The following is an 18,794-nucleotide window of genomic DNA, read 5'->3' on the forward strand; positions in this document are numbered from 1 at the left end:
TCACTCTTCCACTAGTAACCATGATTCTACTGTTTACTTGTATGAGTTGGACTATTTGAGATGTCTCATATAAGAGGAATCATTCAGTGGATACAGATAGTTTTTATCATAATCTTCTCTTCGTCTTAAAGATTTTCTCACAAGATAAATATATTTTTCATAATTGCATAATTTTAAAAAAATTTTTAAAATTTTTTTTATTAATAAAAAATTAAAAATTAAAAAAAAAAAGAACCTGAGTATTTCTTATTTAAGACTGTTAGCATCCAAAACTAATGTAACATTGTGTGTCAATGATACTTCAATAATAAAAATGTTTCAAAAATAGTCAAAAAGACTGTTAGTATTCAAATTTATCTTTCTCTCTACACATTTAGAGTTTATGTAATATAAGGTTTCCCCCTTGTTTTCATATATTTCTAATCAATATAAAATACATCATGAGATCCTTTAATTTTTTCATATGATGTATTTATATTAAACAAAAGCTTTTCTAATACAAATACACATTTTTAGTATTTATTTTTTTACCACATTTTATCTCATATATTACATATTGGGATGTCTTTTAAAAATTTTTATTATGCTTTAGTTCCTTGACAATTAATTTATCTGAATTCTGGAAATAGTGAAAACACATCAGATTATCTGAACTAGCAATCTTCTCATGTAGTTATTTGTTTTGAATTCAGAACTAATTTCTCTTTAATAAACAATTTTGAAAAGGATAATTATTTCTCCAGTGTACTCCAGATCAGTGGTTCTCAAAGTGTTACGGGAAAACCCTTTTGGGTCCCTGAGATTCTTGTGGTTCTTATATGAGGCTCTCCCTTTTCCAGTTGCATGTTTGAGTGAGTCTAGATTTTTATCTATACTTGAAACAAAACAATGAATCGAATGCAGAAGCAGATGGGAATTAAACTGTCTCCTCTTTTTTTCCTCTCAAATTATCACCCATCAAGCCAGATAGTAAAGAGATTTTTGAAATAATGCTACTCTTCTCATATTTTAATTTTGGAAAATATAGTTACCTTTCACAAAAATACTATTTATGTTAAAATGTAATGGGTTTATTATTGTGCTTTTAATTAATAAATACTTTTAAAAATTCTGTTCTAATCTCTAATATAATAAATGTGTATAGCTATTTGGAGTTCTTAATAACTTGAAAAGTATAAAGGGTTCCTAAAGCCCAAAAGCTTGAGAACTACTATTTTTTTAAAAAATATTTTATTTATTTATTTGACAGACAGAGATCACAAGTAGGCAGAGAGGCAGGCAGAAAGAGAGGAGGAAGCAGGCTCCCTGCTGAGCAGAGAGCCCAATGCGAGACTCCATCCCAGGACCTGATCATGACCTGAGCCGAAGGCAGAGGCTTTATCCCACTGAGCCACCCAGGCGCCCCCCCTTGAGAACTACTATTCCAGAATATTTGACATCATACAATTTAAAATAGAAAACAGAGAGAAAAGAACAAAAATTTAGTAATAATTTAAATGAAAGAAAAAATGTGAACACAGTCTCCTCTCTCCTCCGTTGAATGCTAGAGTCCCAGCTGAATGACGTGCAGGTCACAACTTCAGAGGAGGCTGAGAAGGGAGATGCAGGTAAGAATCTTAGAAGAGGGATCTCAGAGAAAAATGGAGCATTGAAAACCAAACCAAAGAGAATAAACTGAGTGGAAAAACCTGGACTACAAGTCAAAGTGATGTCAACCAAAGAAACCAAGAGCAGGTAAGGCTGAAAGGAAGAAGCTGACAAAAAGAAATGGACAGAAAAATGAGTGTTATGCCAGAACAAAACAAGACTGAGGTCAGAAAGTCTTTCCCAGAGAGATAAACTGAGGACTACTTGCTATCTTTCTGAAACGAAGTCTCAGGGTTCCTAGGTGGTCCTGTTTTGGAGAGTGGTTCCTCCATGGGTATTACATCTTGAAGGTCACACAGGTGTATATCTTCACTGCCATATCATCTCACGTCTTTCTAATCGTCCTCTTGTTCCGGAAACTAGTGTTTCATTCCGGCTTCTGACTCCCCCCTCGAAGTCCCTGGGAAGGGACCTGAACCCTGACCTTGCCACTGATAATCAGTGATGTTTTTCTAGAAAATAACTGTCAAGATCACCATAAAAGTCATTGGGCAGCTAGCTATCTGAACAGTCATTATTGTGACCTGAAATTAGCTTCCAAGTGCTACTGTAATTAGTATCTTCAGAAGCATCAACAGATGGCTTTAACAAATCAATATTACAAAACTGAAACCCGTAAAATTACCTTCACTATTTATAAAATACCTTGAAGGATGGTAGTTTTTTGTTACTAATAATTCACAATTGTAAAATATATAACATACATTACTAAAATCCTGAGTTAGGAGATATATTTTAGCCCAGGTTCTCCAGCAAACAAATGTGAGGCAAGGATCAACATGCTGGTGTTTTATTTAGAAGGTGCAGTTAGAGCAGGGTCACAGGGAAGTCCAGCAAAGTTAGAGGTGACACAACATGGTCACAGGTTACTGTGTCACAATGAGTTGTAAAGAAACAGCAGGTCCTATGGGCAGTTGCATCCACCTGGCATAGAGTACTTGTCCAGAGGAACTGTACCAGGCCACTGTGCCTTGAAGAAGTTCATAAGAAAGAGGGAGAATTCCCCTTGCCTTGGAACTCACTTCTTCTGTTGCCCACAGGTGAATTGTGGCTCTACAGTGTTAACTTTTCCAGACTTTTAGGTTGCATATCCAATCTCTTTGGAGCTGTGATGCCATACTCCTCCTCATGAGGTATTGTATCTCATCCAAATCCAGAAGTTGCTGTGAAGGGTTAGAAGTTTCAGCTGTGTGTCTGGTTGGCCTAAATGCATGCAGTGGACAGTGGGCAATCAAGCTCTCCTGGGTCTAGAAGACTGGATGACAGAAGGAATCTGAAGAAGCCCAAAGGAGTTTGTTCAGTCACAGTGCCTTCCTGAGTTTTTATCTGTCATAAGGTAAGCCGGATTGACAACCATGGGATTACAGTCCTGCCTCTCTAGTTTATTGCATTTTACTGCAAATCATTAAGAGCTTTGTCTCCCACTTATATTGTTTTATTGTTCTAGTTGCCAATTTGAAATGGATTGGGCACATGGGATTTTTCTTAAAACCTATTTTAGCTTCTCTATTTAAATTGCTCTAAATATTCAAAGAAATATCTCCTTTCATCCTCATAAAATAACCTTTGAAACATCCAATTTTAATGGCTTTTGAAATACTTTCAACATAAAATGCATTTTTGAAGATGGTACATAAGAAAACATTAATAAAACAATTTCTTAAAGGTAGTTATTATACAGATGTATATAGTTTTAAAACTCTACAGAACTCAAGATTCCTTAATATTGAAAGAAATCCCAATTGTACTATCTTTCTCCATGGAGGGGAAAAAAGAAATGGATAAAATGCTTTATTCTAGAGCAACATCAGAGAAAAAGGCTCCACCACTGGAATAGAGTTAATCAAACATGGACGCTTCATTATGATATATAGCAGATACACTCTTGTGCTGGGGCTGAGAAGGTTGCAGAAAAGAAGGGAGAAAGGATTAAAAAAATATGAAAAATAAATAATGAGGATTTAGGGAAAGAAAAGGAAACCAGTTTCTGCACTATGAGAATGACGGATAGAGGCAGAGGTGGTAAAGGAATTGAGAAGAGGATTTTTTAAACATCAGATTTCTGGTGGACTTGAGCCACTTGGGCATCTCAGATGTGGCCTGGATCTGGACTCTGGGATTTTAAATACTCTTGGTGAGTTGGGGTAACCTGGAGGAGTAGAGACTACTGCTCTAGTTCTAGGATTCAGTCAAGCACAGTGGCATTTCCACATCAAATGCTCAGCTTCATCTCATGTTCTTTGTGGGGATTGAGACCATAAATCTTGTTTGTCTCTCTACTCCTTCTCTGGCTTCTTAGGCTCATTTGTGGTTTGAACATGACTGGAAAACATGATGTGAAGTACAGAACTGTGCTCCTCAAACGATTTGTGGGAAAAGGCAAAATACAAATTATTAGTGAATAAATAAATCAGCAGACAAGTGTCTTTAAATGTTCACAACAGTTCTCTTCTGCATAGCTTCTGCTTAATTTATCATCCTGTTTTCTGACATGTCAACAAGTATATGTTGGCACTAACATGCCTGGTGAAAAGACTTGACAGCTGGCACTTTGTTAAATTCAAGAATGACAGTTTTAGCCTACAAGGATTTAAAAGCTAAGAACTGCTGTTTGAACATGCAAAAATCAAATGCGATATACGGATAAAAATACCAAGGCTGGTATCTGCAGTAACTATGGAATTTTAACCAAGTTTGATTATTCCCTTTATATTTTTGACCTAATGGAAACCTGGACATCTCATGAACCTTATTCATCGTCTTCTCAAGTAGGGTCTTATTTTTGTCCAAATAGGAAATGAACCACAGGGCCTGGAAGGATAGGTGTCCTTCTTGTTCCCCATTGCTATATCTAAACAATTTCTCCTCCCTTGTCCCCCTAAAATCTCAGCTGCTTTGAAATGTCTGCCATCAGCCAACACGACTTGTAACCTTTTTTTTTGTTTTAGTCATCTTCCTATCTCATTATCCTTCCCATTCTGAAGATTTTAGCATGTTTCAGCAACTTTATCTCAACCACTGATCCTGTCATCATTCTTAACAACTTGAACTTTCATGTGAATGATCTTGTCAACATCCTTGCCTCTAGTTTCTTTGCCATTTCTTCAATCCAACAATTTCTTCCTCCACTCTCCCTTAGTAACCCATTCCCATGGTCATATCCCAGGCTTTATCATTACCATCAGTTATACCACTTCAAAAACACTGATTTGAAACCTCATACTCTCTGCTTTCTACCTCCTGTCTTTTCAGTTCTTACATGGATATCATGGTTCATTAGTTGGAATAGTCCCCCAACTCCTTTGCTCTTATCGTCATCTGTCGGACTTGCAAGGTAAAACCCTTAAATTGGCTAACCTCTATTCTTCTTTTGCTCCATGTCTGTGCCTGAACTGAAGTGTCTGAAATAAAATGTACGACAGTTCACCAGTCCCATTTTTAATTTATAACCCCAAATCTCAAGGGACCCACAGCTCCCCACTCTGCAACAGAACACTTTACACTTTCTTCTAACATCCAATACTCCCTCCTCCCTTCACTCTCCTATCACAGCCTTGCTTCTAATCCACTGAAAAGGTATACACAATATAAAGAGAACACAATCTTCTCATCATCCAATCTATTAACCTATATACATCTGTATCAAATTAATTTCATCCATTTATACAACAAATATTTGTGAGCTCCCACTACATGTGGGTGTTATTCTGGGCATGAGGACACAGTGGTGAACAAAACAGATAAACTTCCTAGGAATTTTATGTTCTAAAAAGCTCATGTTCTAGTGAAGGTTTAAAAAAAGAAAGAAGGAAATAAAAGGTCCAGAGTTGATAAATACTAAAGAAGGAGGAAAAAAAAAAAAAAAAGGTAAAGAGCATGGGGTGGTGAAGGGTGTTATTTGAGATGGATGGTTAGGAAAGTTCTCTCTGACAAAGTAACATGACACACAGCCATTTGGATTGGAAAGAGGAGTGTTTCAGACACAGTAACAGCAAACATAAAGGCCCTCAGTTATGAGTGATAGCAAAGAGGCCAGCTTAGCCAAAGCAAAGTGGCAGAGGAGGAAAGTCGTAGATGATGATGGAGCTCCTCATGACCAGGAGTCAGCTTACAAAGAGTCATGTTGGCCAGAGAAGAATTTGGTATTTTAGTATGAGAGAGGTCAGACACAACTGGAAGATTTTGAGAAAGAAAGGACATGACCTTAGTTAAGTTTTAAAAGGATACTCTAAGGGGAGCCTGGTTGGCTCAGTCAGTTAAGCATCTTATTTTTTATTTTGATTCAGGTCATGATCTCAGGGTTGTAAGACTGAGCCTCATGTTGGGCTCCACACAGCATGGAACCTGCTTGAGATTTTCTCTCCCTCTTCTTCTGCCCCTCTCCCTACCATCTATTTAAAAAAAAAAAAAAAAAAAAAAAAAAAAAAAAAAGATGCTCTGAATCTTATAGAGGTGAAGATAATGGAAAGAGTAAAAGCAGGGACATGCAATAACAAGTTAGAGTATTTGTTCCAGTGAGAGATAATGGAGTTTTGGTAGTGATGATAGAGGTATGAAGCAAATGGATATTTTTAAGGAAGAGAAAATAGTATTTACAGGTGAACTGGCTATGCGATGTAAGAGAAAGAAAAATGTAAAAGTTGCCTAGAAGTTTTTCAGCTTCAGAAATGTAAAACATAAAATTGCCATTTACTGAGGTGGGAAAGATTAGAGGAGCAGGTTCCGAAAGATGCTAGTTAACATTTTGGCTCTGCCCATTGTACTGAACTCACCTACCAGCTGCCCCCTTCCATTTTAGCTCACTAATCATCTAGTTAATCTCTGGAGAAGCCAAAAATCTTTCCCATTCCTGGGCCTTTTCATTCTGTACTAGATAGGCTTCCGTCTTGAATTGTTCTTCACATTCTTTCTTCACATGAAAGAACACTGAATGTTCTTTCAGTGTGAGTTTGGACCCAGTAAAGAGGAGAATGGAAGGGACAGCTGCACAGTGGAGGTGATGTTTCAGAGGTGCAGGCAGTGATGAGTGTTGGACATGATGGGGTTGGGCAGGAAGGAGATATTAACTGTTGAGGAACCAATATCTTATTTTACATTTAACACTGACTAGCATAACATCAACCTTGCTCTCATCAGTATGGGAAGACAGACTCTAACAAAGCATGTCAATCAAATAAGCTTGGTTTTGAAAACTGTGAAACTCATTTTTTGATAGTTCTGTTAATAGCCACCTCCTGCTCCCTGCAGACTCTTAAGACACTGGCAGGACAGAAAGGAGAAAAGTAGAGCTTTCCAATGGAAGAGGAGCCCAAGGATTGGAGTAGAATTTGGGCAAGACAAGAATGGCTCTGTGAAGTTCAAACCAGAAAGAAAGATGCTTATATTTCAGAACCTGAAATTTCTATAGTCAGATAGATTCAGAACAGGGCAGTGTCCTTCAAGGGAGGTACCTCTGCTCCCTCATTCCTACATTCTAAAATCTAAGCCTTTCTGCTCACAGATGCCAGAAATTCTTTCACAAGGAACAGCCTTTTATTTTACAGTGAATGAAGTAGGCTTAAAATATTCCTGGGAGAGATGACAAGCTGAACAAAGTTTATACAAAAGATTTGGCTCATGATAGACTCTCACTAGAAACAGATTTAGCTTAACAGAGAGAGAAAAGAATGGAGAAAACACCATATATAAAGTAGAAAGAACTTTACATCTTTCACTAACTCTTTTTCCATTACTCATCTTTGTATCTCTTCCTGAGATTATGAATATAGGGGGGTAACCCTGACTTAATATCTCTTATCCTTAAAAAGACCTCATCCCTCTCTCTGTGCCTCACTTCTCTTCCTGCTTTCAAAGCATTTTTCTACTTCCCTTCACAGAAAAACTCTCCAGAGTTGTCTCTGCCTTCTTTCTCCACTTCCTCCACCCACCCCCTTGCATTTATCAGTGCAACCCAGCCTGGCTTCATCCCAAGACCTCCCCCAAACTGCTTATGTAGAAAAAGATCAGTGGCCTCCCTGGAGGAGCACTTGAGGGCCAAATTACTCATCTTATCTTGTCAGGAGCATTTGATATATTTGATCATCCCATTCTTCAAATAAAATTGATTATTCCATGTCACCATTCTGGTCTGGTTTTTCTTCTACCTTAAAGGCTGCAGAAGTATTGAAATACTTCCTAAGTAACCTCTCTGCTTGGATTCTTACCCTTTACAATCATTCCCTCTGCACACAAGCCAGAGTGGTGTCTTTAAAATGTAAATCAGATCATGTCACTCTCCAACTCAAATGCTTTTATTGGCACCCGTTGTGCTTAGAATAAATGCAAACTATTTACCATGGACCATAAAACTCTAGATGGTGTGGCCTCATCCTTTTGCTCTGATGTCATTTTTGTCTCTATACATTCCCTTCAACCACTAGATCAGACTCCAAAGAATTTGTACTTGCTACTTTCTCTTACATAAGACCTTCTGACTTCTCAGGGAGTACTTGAGAGGCCTTCCCTGGACACTCCATGAGAAGTGACTACACAAACATTTATACATACACCATGAATCATATCACTCTTACCTCTCTGTAACACTTACAAATATCTATGTTGTCATTTAATTAATAATTCATTATTTGATTTTTCTACCAGAACACCAGCTCTATGACACCAAGTGCTTTGTCCATTTTCTGCACATCAGTATCCCCAGCGTTATTTACCAAAGCCTGGTATACAGTAATGTGTTGAATGAATGAATGAATGAATGAATGAATAATGAAGCTAATCTGAATACAAGAGATGGGTGGTTCAAAGAAAAGGTCCCTGGTTTCACAGCTTTGGTTAGTTAAGATTAGAATTGGTTAGTCTATTCTCTTGCCATTTGAATCTACAGGACATTTTTCGTTGTGTTGGTACTAATGGAACCTATCTTACTGGCAGAGCAAAGTACCCAATATAGGGCCTGCATGGATAGTAGCTTGTGGTTCCCAAACTGTGAGCCACAAAGGATTTCTATACCATTTATTAGAGATTACATTCTCCCAAAGCAATAGAGGGATGTTTCAAGAAATAATAAGTAATAAAAACTTCGGTGGAGTCACTGACTTTCTAAACACATTGCAGCAGATAGCGATGTTCCATGTCTGCTCCTCTCCCCCATCATAGAACATAGAGCCCTTCAAACTGCCAAAAATGACGCCTGTTCTTCAAACAGAACATCTTGCCTTTATTTGTGTGATCAATGCTTTGTATTAAACATGAGAGAAAAGATTAAAAGAAATGATGAAAATCAGTAACTTGTAGCCATGCAAGCTAGAATGTAATATGCACTCCTGAAGAAGGAGCTGGGAGGTCCTCAGGAAGCAGAGAAGTAGAGGGATGTGACTGCAAATTCTTTTTGTCTCTGTGCCTGCTGGGGCACAGGTCAGGAGGAAAGTTTTGCTGAGTCCCTACTCCTCCAGATTCCCTGATGAGGGCGTGTCAACACCACCACAGTAAGATCCTTGCAAAAGAGAAGGTGAAATCCTATGATTAAAAAAGGAATGGAATGTCAGCCTCCCAAATTTCCTTTTCGGTGGCATGTTGCCAGGGCTGGAAGAAAATAAAGAGGTAGTATAAATTTTTAGAGTATCATAACCACATTAAAAAAATGTGAACTATAAAACAGAAGAGTGAGGAACATACCCACTATTGTAACCATTAGCATTTTGGCTCATTTTCTTTTAAATTTCAAACTCTGTTTCAAATATGGAGAATTTTGTTTCTTACAATTTTCATGAAAAATAACATAACATTTTATGGATATCTAACACTCACAAGCAGAATATAAAACAGTTTCCTAATGCTCCAGTGTCATCAATGACTACTTTTTTTTTAAGATTTTATTTATTTATTTGACACAGGGAGAGAGATCACAAGTAGGCAGAGAGGCAGGTAGAGAGAGAGAGGGAAGCAGGCTCCCTGCTGAGCAGAGAGCCCGATGTGGGGCTCGATCCCAGGGCCCTGAGACCATGACCTGAGATGAAGGCAGAGGCTTAACCCACTGAGCCACCCAGGTGCCCCATGAATGACTATTTTTATCATTAGATATTTAGGATTTCTTAAAATTTGCTACTAATATAAATCATTCTGTAATGAATATCCATGGTTGTACTTTATTTTAAAATGCAACTTGAATTCTGGTTCTGCCATTTAGAGTCCTTGATAAAATCATTTATCCTATCTGAGGATTATTTTGATTTCTTCATAGATAAAACAGAGACAATGATGGCTATCTGCAGTATTATTGTTACAAGGAGTAAATTAAAGTATATGTGAAATCTCCTCGCTCATGGTAGATGTTCAGTGCATTTCCTGAAAGGGTTTTGTAAAAGTAAGGTGAATATTTCTTAGTGTTCTCTTTTCAATTTTCTGTGTTTTTCCATAAAAATTACTGTAATTGAAACAAACTAAATTTAGAAGTACTAGGATATTTGAGAGTGCCAGTAGTAGTAAGTAAAAAACTCTAATAAACTTGAAATATGGTTTTGTTCCTGTTTTCTTCTAAAAATGAAAGATAACTTCATCAAAATCCTAAACTGTATCCAATATAATCTTATTTGAAGGTAATAAAATAGGGGAGCAGATATCTGTTTGCATTTATATTTAAATGCCTTCCTTCACCTTTTATGATTAGGATAAGAACTGCACTACTTTGGTTAAGCTCCATGGAGGTTTTAAGACTAATTTCTTACATTTATTAACCACTGTTGACTGCTGAGGTCACACCTGAGTTACTTCAGACCTTGGTATCAGCAATGTCCTAATTCTAATTCCTCTTAGAAATTAACAAACTGCATCATTCTCTTTTACTGCTGAGATAGGGAAACTGAAGGAATGCATAAAGACCTGCTTTTTGTTCCTTTTCCTTCTTCTGTTCTTGCTAGGACCTCCACCACCACTTTGTATATGCCTCAGTGCATGTAGTGTAAGACAAGGAGTTAATGATTTCTCTAGAATAGATAGCATCTAAGGAAGAACCTGGTAAGAAGGACTAGATGCAGCTGTCATATGCATATTTCAGATCACCAGCACTGGACATCTCGATGTCAAGTCCCCCAGCCTCCAAGGAAGAACACTTGGCCCTCGTCTTTGTTCTAGGTGGTTCCTGGATGACTGAGAGGACGTGTACACCAGATCATGATCCTCAATAAAAAAAAACTCAGGCCCCTAACTAAGATGAGACTCCATCCTTTCCTTTCTGAGTCTCCAGACACTGTAACTGCATGCTCTCTACACCTGCAATAAACTCTGCTTTCACCTCTTGCTGGCTCACATTTGATTTCTATCCTGCATGCAGCCAGGGACCCCCTTGGCTGGTCCTGCAGGACCTCCCTGGGTCCCCAGACCCAGCCTGCCAGGATCAGTGACTTTTAGTAGTTTTTATGTGGTCAAGACAGTGCTTTTCAAAATGCTTTTAAAGTTACCAAGAAGGCATGGAAATACACAGTTTAGTTTTGATTTTGTATTTCTTTCAGTTGGATAGCAATGATTCAGGTATAAAATTCCCAAACCATCTGAAGTGAAGGGTAGGACGCTATATACTCTAGAGGCCCTGAAATATCCTTCTCAAACTAAGAGATCATCTATTGGTTATAAAACTGACTAGGCATTCAAAAAACTTTATGACTTTGTAATCCATCAAATAACAAAGACAAAACATACCCTTATAAATATTATTATTTTAAATCCCATCAATTACATCTTGGGGTTGAATCCCTTATGAGGGTAACTTTGAATAGGGGAAAACCTGGACACTATCAGAAGCTTTATTACTACTATTAAGATCTTTATTAGAAGTTCCTTAACTGTTCTTCCTAAGATAAGTAAGGCTTTCAAATATGCTAGTTAATATTGTTCAAGGATGCTAAAAACTTCCTTTAAAATGAAAAGTAATGGGTTATTGATTTTTAAAAAAAGATTTTAAATGACCTCAGAAGCAATATAATCATACTTTAGGGCCAGAATTATAAAGGAAGAAATAGTAGAAATCTTGATGATTTAAGGTTTGAAAAAAATTCCATTATTGATATTGCCCCAGGGCAGTATTCTTCCTCTGATTTGCCTCCCTTGTTGAAGAAGCATCTTAACATGAGTTAATCCCAGAGCTTCACTTTTCTGAAGAGGCTAGATGCTTCTAGAAATCTGAAGCTGAAGTGTGTTAGCTCAGTTCTTCTCAACATTTTTTTCTTTAGAGTGATGTGAACATCCTCCCTGTACTCCTAGTAGTTTGTCCTTAAGTCTGTTCTGGGTTAAATGGCTCAGAGTTTTAAGGTCCCACGCGTGAGTAGTTGGGTAGACATGCACAACATTCCATGATAATGCCCTAGCACTGTTCCCTCTCTGATACTGTCCAGGACTGTCAGGGTTCAGAGAAGAAACAGATCCATACAGTGGGCTGGTCTCTGATTTTGTGCTGCCTGGTTGGTCTGGTCCTGTCCCTGAATGTCTGACCATCATGTGATCCTATGATGTATCTCCAGCTGTCTCTAGCTGCTGGGGCCCTCACTTGGTTAGGTGTTTAGTGCAGTCAGCAGCTGATGATGTCTGGATGCATGGGTACTTCATCCTCACTGGAGAGACCATGCTTCCACGGGTTACTTAAGCAAGCGCAGAAAGAACAGAGCAAGGGAGAAATAGCTCTGAGACAGATTTATGTTGAATATTTACCTTAAAGAAATTCCTTTAAACTAATAGAGACTCTTAACTGAGGAAAAAACTGACATATCTTTGGCTGGAAAGTTTAAGCCTCTTTTCTGAGATATCCAGGGGTACCAGTCTTAGGAAGAATTTTAATTGTCATAGAAAATAGAGGATACTTTAATTTTTTTTTTGGCAGATAAAAATGTGATAGGTAAATTTTGATACTTATCCACATTCCCCTTCATAAAGGTGTCAAATTTTAAAAGATGACAATGGTAATCTTGGATCTGCTTCATCAATGAAAAAAGTCATTCACAACTTATAGTACTTTATTATGTACTTTATCATGTATGCCCCTCCCTTGACACTGATCACAATACCCAAATCTGTCTTCATTTTACTATGGAAAAATAGTTCTAGGTTATTCTGATCTCAAAATCTCAAAAAAAAAAAAAAAATCTTCCCAATGACAGCTTGGTATGTTGTGTGGGGGGCGGGAAGCAGTGTAGATATAAAAACTCATTTGATACATTTTTCAGATTTCTGGAGTAGAGATAAATATGAGAAGCTTTAATTAAACTTATCTTGTGATGTGGACACTTGCAGCAGAGAAGAAACTGGAATTTCATACACACAGCCATGCCTGGAGTCACTGCATTCCATCTACCATTAAGACAAAGTGCAAAGAGAGCCTGGGTGGCTCGGTTGGTTAAGCGACTGCTTTTGGCTCAGGTCATGATCTCGGAGTGCTGGGATCGAGCCCCACATCGGGTTCCCTGCACAGTGGGGAGCCTGCCTCACCCTCTCCCTCTGCCTCTGCCCCCCCCCGTTACTTGTGCTCGCTCTCCCTCTTTCTATCAAATAAATATTAAAAAAGACAAAGTGCAAAGATTCACACCAAGCAGTGTGTGTAGTTTGTATATTACACACTCCCCAGTTACTCCTCTTTTATTTGGTAGTGAATATTGTGTGCTGAAACTCATTAAACTAAACTTTTAACAACAATTTGGAAAAGAAATATGTTGCTTGTGTTCTCTGCACATAAGGAATATATTTACCTTTGTTTTACAGTGTGAATTAAAAATACACTCAGTTTCTCAGTTTCTGTGTCAACAAAGGCTTTTTTTCATAAAAAAAAATCAGCTTAGTAAAGAGCAATATACAGTGTCAGTGTGAGATCTGGGCCATGATCACTCTTACCTTTTGTCTTTTTTTTTTTTTTTTTTTTTTTTTGCTTTTTCTATCAGGACCTCACTGGTATAAATAGAAAGGACCCAGATTGGGACTCAAAAGGCTTGGGTTCAAATTCTATATGCTATTGTGTACTTTGGACATGTCTCTTTTCTAAAACTCCCATAAGTAAATACTCCCACGGAGCACGTTGTATTAACAGGTGAATGGGGCCACACAGTGTTTAACAATCAAATGTGGGCACCATTCTTATTAGCACCATGCTCCTTCAGTGCTAAAACTTCTGAAGAGGCATAGGGTGATTTGAGGATGCTAGTTAAAAAAAAAAAAAAAAGGCAGTTGAAACCTAATTCAATAGTGAAAATTATTTGAATCTCTTCTATTTAATATCCCCTGCACACAGTCATTCATTTCCTCTCTTTTAGCAGATTAGTGGTTTCAGAGTTTCATGACTTTATCTTTTTTTTTTTTTTTTTTAGATTTCTTTCTCCCCTCTCTTCTTACATTGTTTGGGTGGATGCAGCTTTGACCATCATTCAGCATTATACCATAAATATAAAAATAAAAATTTATTGACATGTTCTTCTCTGTTAACACTAATTCTATAGTTTCTCTCTTTCCTAGTAAGCTACGAATCCCAAGACTGGTTTGAGGCCAGTAGGCTGTGTTCTTCAGGCTGTCTCAGCTCTCTGGTTGTGGACCACTGGGTACAACTCCACAGCTCTGATCTTCTGACCTTGGCTCCTTTTAACTTTCATGCTCCCAACACCTCTCTTCTGGTTACAAGGCCTTTCCCATTCAGCTCTCTGAGAAGTTTCTAATCTCTTTCTTCTACTCGGGTATGGCAACATACGCTGTTCCTATAAGATTTCCTGTTTGTGGCTAGGTAAACATCTTCCTTTTAGGGTGAAGATTACTTTAAAACAAGCTGCCCACTACCTAAAAAATACTAGAGGTTTAAATGTGATCATCTAAGTCGATGGTGTCACAGCCAAGTGTGCTTCGTTCCAGGCAATGGTATCTGAGCATGAGCCTATATTCTCAGTCTCTCCTTCTCCCCCATCTCTCACCACCCTTCACATCAGGTTGTCTGAATTAAGGTGTTTATTTTTAAAAAGGCAACAAAATACTGCTGAGAGAGCCATATAATGAGAAGACAGATAAGCAAGCTGAATTGTGACAGATTCCAGCAGCATTTCTACCAAAAAAAAAAAAAAAAAAAAATCAAACTGCAACAACTAATTCTCTGAAAGAATGTTCAGACTTCCAAGTAGATCTCTGAATGGTTAAAGCATATAAAACAGGTCAAGTTTTTAACATTCCACTCCACTACCACCTTTTTCTCTTGTAGACATATACTTGTCATAAACTGAATAAAATTTCCCTGTTCCTATTCCAGGAAACCTGGCTTAATAGTTCTTATGAAAATCAATAATAGGTTTCAACTGACAGAATGCTTGAAGAAGTTTCACTTCACTTGACACAGCTTGTTATCTGCAAGCTACTTTCCTTAATGTGTTCTGAGATCTCAGTTGGGCCCAGAAAGTCTATTTGAGCTACAGATTTATATTCTCATTTCCTTCACTGACCAAAGGCGACCTTGACTTCACTTTTAGAGCATATCCATAAGTGGTTAAAAGTGGCTATGGCATCATTTAATAGATGCATATCTTTAACTCAGATGGACCCAGACATCTCTCTTACATACATCATAGCAAATGGAAAATAAAAGGCTCATGGACAGTTTTCTGTGTTCCCAAAAGCTAGGCAGAAAGAGAAAAGAGCAAGTAATCCTAAGTTTACCCAGTGGGATGAATGGTATTATCTCTATTTGAGGATGGAGGATTCTGGAAATCTCCTCTAATGGAGATGACTGAAGATTCACCTACCAAGAATTTGGGAAGAGAACTATGTATCTTCTGAAATTTAATGGAGAACAACCTTTCAAATTCTCCGGCAACATCACAGTTATATACTCAAATAGTTAACTCATAAGAATAAAAGGAAAAATGAATAGACATTAAATACTAAATCACAGAATGATTAGCAGATCACAATGTGTGTTTCTTCAACTAACTCAGAAGAAAGGCCTCTTTCATCCTTTAGCACTTATGGAAATTTTATAAAAGCTAAAGGCATTTTCTCATAAATTAAATTATTCAACAAAAACCCTCATAGAAATTGATAGGTCGCTTTACATTCTAATAACTAAAATAGGACAAAATTTAGACCTGGAACAGCTTCTACACTGTGGATATAGTCACACTGCTCCAATGCTGAGAAACAGATAGAACCATAAGGTTGAAAGCACTCTAAATCTAGTAATCACAAGCCCCCAAGATTTGTTTACGTAGGAGTTCACAGGATCAGAAATTTTTATTTAGCACCAGATTAAATTTGATAATAGTAGTAAAATATGTACCCATTTTGGCAGAAATTCTAAAAACAATATAATTCATCTTATTCATCCAGAATTGCACAATGTGTCGAGTGCTGCTTACCACTCAGTTTTAAATGAAGCAAATAAGAACATCAGAATTGCAAAGAAGGAACGGGTACTATCATAATATAAAATGCTTGTGTGGAGCCTTTATAATCAATAATAAGAATAATTTTCCCATTTATAACAAACTTCCTGAGTGTTGAGAAATATTTTACACAAATTATCTCACTTTAATCATCACTAGAACACTATGAGCTAGATGATCTTGAAGCCATTTTACAATCGAAGAAACCAAGTTTCAGAGATTTATATAATTTGTTGTAAAGCCACACAAGTAGTAAGTGGCAGAAGGGATTTTGAACTCAATCTGTCTGGCTCCAGAGTCCATAATCTCACCCCACAACTGCACAAACACTCTTAAGGAGAGTCAGAATACCTATACATGCTGAACTCGCATGCTGGGATTGGCTCTCAGACTCACAAATTCTGGTTTTATATACTGAGACTCAGTACTGAGTATTTCATGAAAGGGCACAGATTTTACAGTAAGCTGAATGCAATCTCTTCCAAGAGTTGAGCCATACAGCTAGAAATTTCATCTCAATTCTAGAATTCAAATATTTGTCTCCAAAATTCCAGGGACACTATAAATGACTGGTGAGCATGATTTTCTTAAATCTCACTCAGTTCTTCTCGAATATGAGCTATACGGATAGGGCTGAAGTGTGATTATTTAGATACGCCCTGAGGTATGCACTCCTCAGGAAAAAAGGTAAAGCCTGTGACTCACTCCTGAAATAGTAACTGCATTATCACTGTGCCATTCTTCCAAAGTTGTGATTCCATTTAACTCAGCAAAATTCAGTCCAAACTGAAGGTTCCATCTGCTGAATCTGTTCAAATTCTGACACTTTCTCGGATCTGTTTTTCTCATTTTGTGCAGTTTTAAGTTCAGCATATTCGAAAGTCATGTGATATCAGTAAAAAGGTTCCGTCTAGGGAGTTGCCAGGACAACACCGCCAGAGCAACAGGCAGAAGCCGCACTCTGACCGAGCAGCAGCGGCTGCGAGCCAAATGACGTACTACAGGCTGACCTAGGACTGAAGAGCAGATTGCAGAAGTCAAAGATGCCTTTTCGCCATTTGACAAGGATGGTGATGGAACTGTAACAGCAAAGGAATTGGGAACTGTAATGAGGTCTTTTGGGCAGAATCCCACAGAAGCAGAGTTACAGGACATGATTAATGAAATAGATGCTGATGGTAATTGCACAATTGACTTTCCAGAATTTCTGACAATGATGGCAAGAAAAATGAAAGGCACGGACAAGTGAAGAAGAAATTAGAGAAGCATTCCATGCGTTTGACAGGATGTCAATGGCTGTGTTATGGCAGCAGAGCTTCGCCATGTGACGACAAACCTGGGAGAGAAATTAACAGATGAGGTTGATGAAATGATCAGGGAAGCAGATATTGATGGTGATGGTCAAGCAAACTATGAAGTGCTTGTACAAATGATGATAGCAAAGTGAAGACACTGTACAGAATGTGTTCACTTTCTTGTACAAAATTGTTTATTTGCCTTTTCTTTGTAACTTATCTGTGAAATGCTGTCAAAAAATATGCACGTGCAGTAATTCAGACTTCACTCCTCCATGCTTTCTTCCATTATCTTACTGTCATTTTCTTGAAACCGTATTTTAGAAAATCGATCAAGTAACATGTTGCATGTGGCTTACTCTGGGTATATCTAAGACCTTCTGCACATCTGAACTTAAAGGGAGTTGGTCAAATGAGGAAACATCTGGGTTATGCCTTTTTAAGTAGTTTTCTTCGGGAACTGACAGCCTATTGTTGAAGTGTGGAGTTGTAACTCTGAGTGGACTATGGACAGTTACAATATGCACTTAAAAGTTGCACTGTTGCAAAATGGATATTATCCAGGTACTCATACACTGTTTTTTTTGGACTGCTTGTCCTGTACCAGAAATATTTTCTTCTATTGTTGCTTGCTTTTAAACTTCGTTTAGCCTCTTGAAGAAAATCTGCTTATGGAACAACTTGCCTCAAATCCACTTCAAGTTGTAGATTTGTTTTCCAATAAAAAAATTACAATTTACCACCCGCCCCCCACAAAGTTTCTGTCTTCTAAATCATGGGTTATCCTAACAGCTGTGCCAGTTAGAATCCTTTACTGTCACTAAGTTGTTAATCTGAGGTAGTAGCTTAGTAAATCCTTTTTCTTTACTTCAATTTCTTCTAAATATCACATAAAATGGAGATGATAAAGGCTCATGAATGAAGGAAAAAAAAGGTAGCCTTGTTCCCTTCACCCTTGATTCATCATGGAACAAGTTCCACTGATATCTGCAATCACTTAGTTCTTCTATGCAAGGCAATAAAGAACTTGGGGTGACCAAAATGGCACTGCCTATGAGTCTATACTTGTTTCAAAGGTAAAGTTCCAAAACAGGCCACTTTTTTCCCAAGAGGAGAGTATGGATGCCACTCCAAGTGATTTGATGACTATCCCAGTACAAGGAACTTGAATACTAGCAGAAAAAAATTAAACAAATACATGATCACAAAAGCCTTTCAATTCATTTTCCTCTTTGTTTACTCTTACTGTCCTCAAAATTTTGTCTGTATTAATGACACAATGAGATGAACAGATATTGCTTCTGGAAATGTCTAGGTTTTTCAGTAAAGAGATGGTTCAACTATTTTCTGGCACTTCAATAGAGAGAGTCACTGGAGTTTACCATAACATTTAGAAACTGCAATATTTTGAAATGCTTTTTGAATGGCCAGAAGAAATGCTAATTTATGATAAAATAGGATGTCA

The 18,794-nt window shown here is 37.6% G+C and overlaps 1 protein-coding gene and 1 pseudogene across 3 annotated transcripts in view; one reads left to right on the forward strand and one right to left on the reverse strand.

Moving 5' to 3' along the window:
- The window catches only part of CAMK4 (calcium/calmodulin dependent protein kinase IV), a 230,092-nt gene that overhangs the window by 89,937 nt on the left and 121,361 nt on the right, over positions 1–18,794 (reverse strand). The gene's annotated exons all lie outside the window — the stretch shown is intronic.
- On the forward strand, positions 1,541–17,494 carry LOC116863497 (annotated as a pseudogene).

This window comes from Lontra canadensis, unplaced genomic scaffold, assembly GCF_010015895.1.
Source record: "Lontra canadensis isolate GAN:19392208 unplaced genomic scaffold, GSC_riverotter_1.0 scaffold4, whole genome shotgun sequence".
NCBI classification, from domain to species: Eukaryota; Metazoa; Chordata; class Mammalia; order Carnivora; family Mustelidae; genus Lontra; species Lontra canadensis.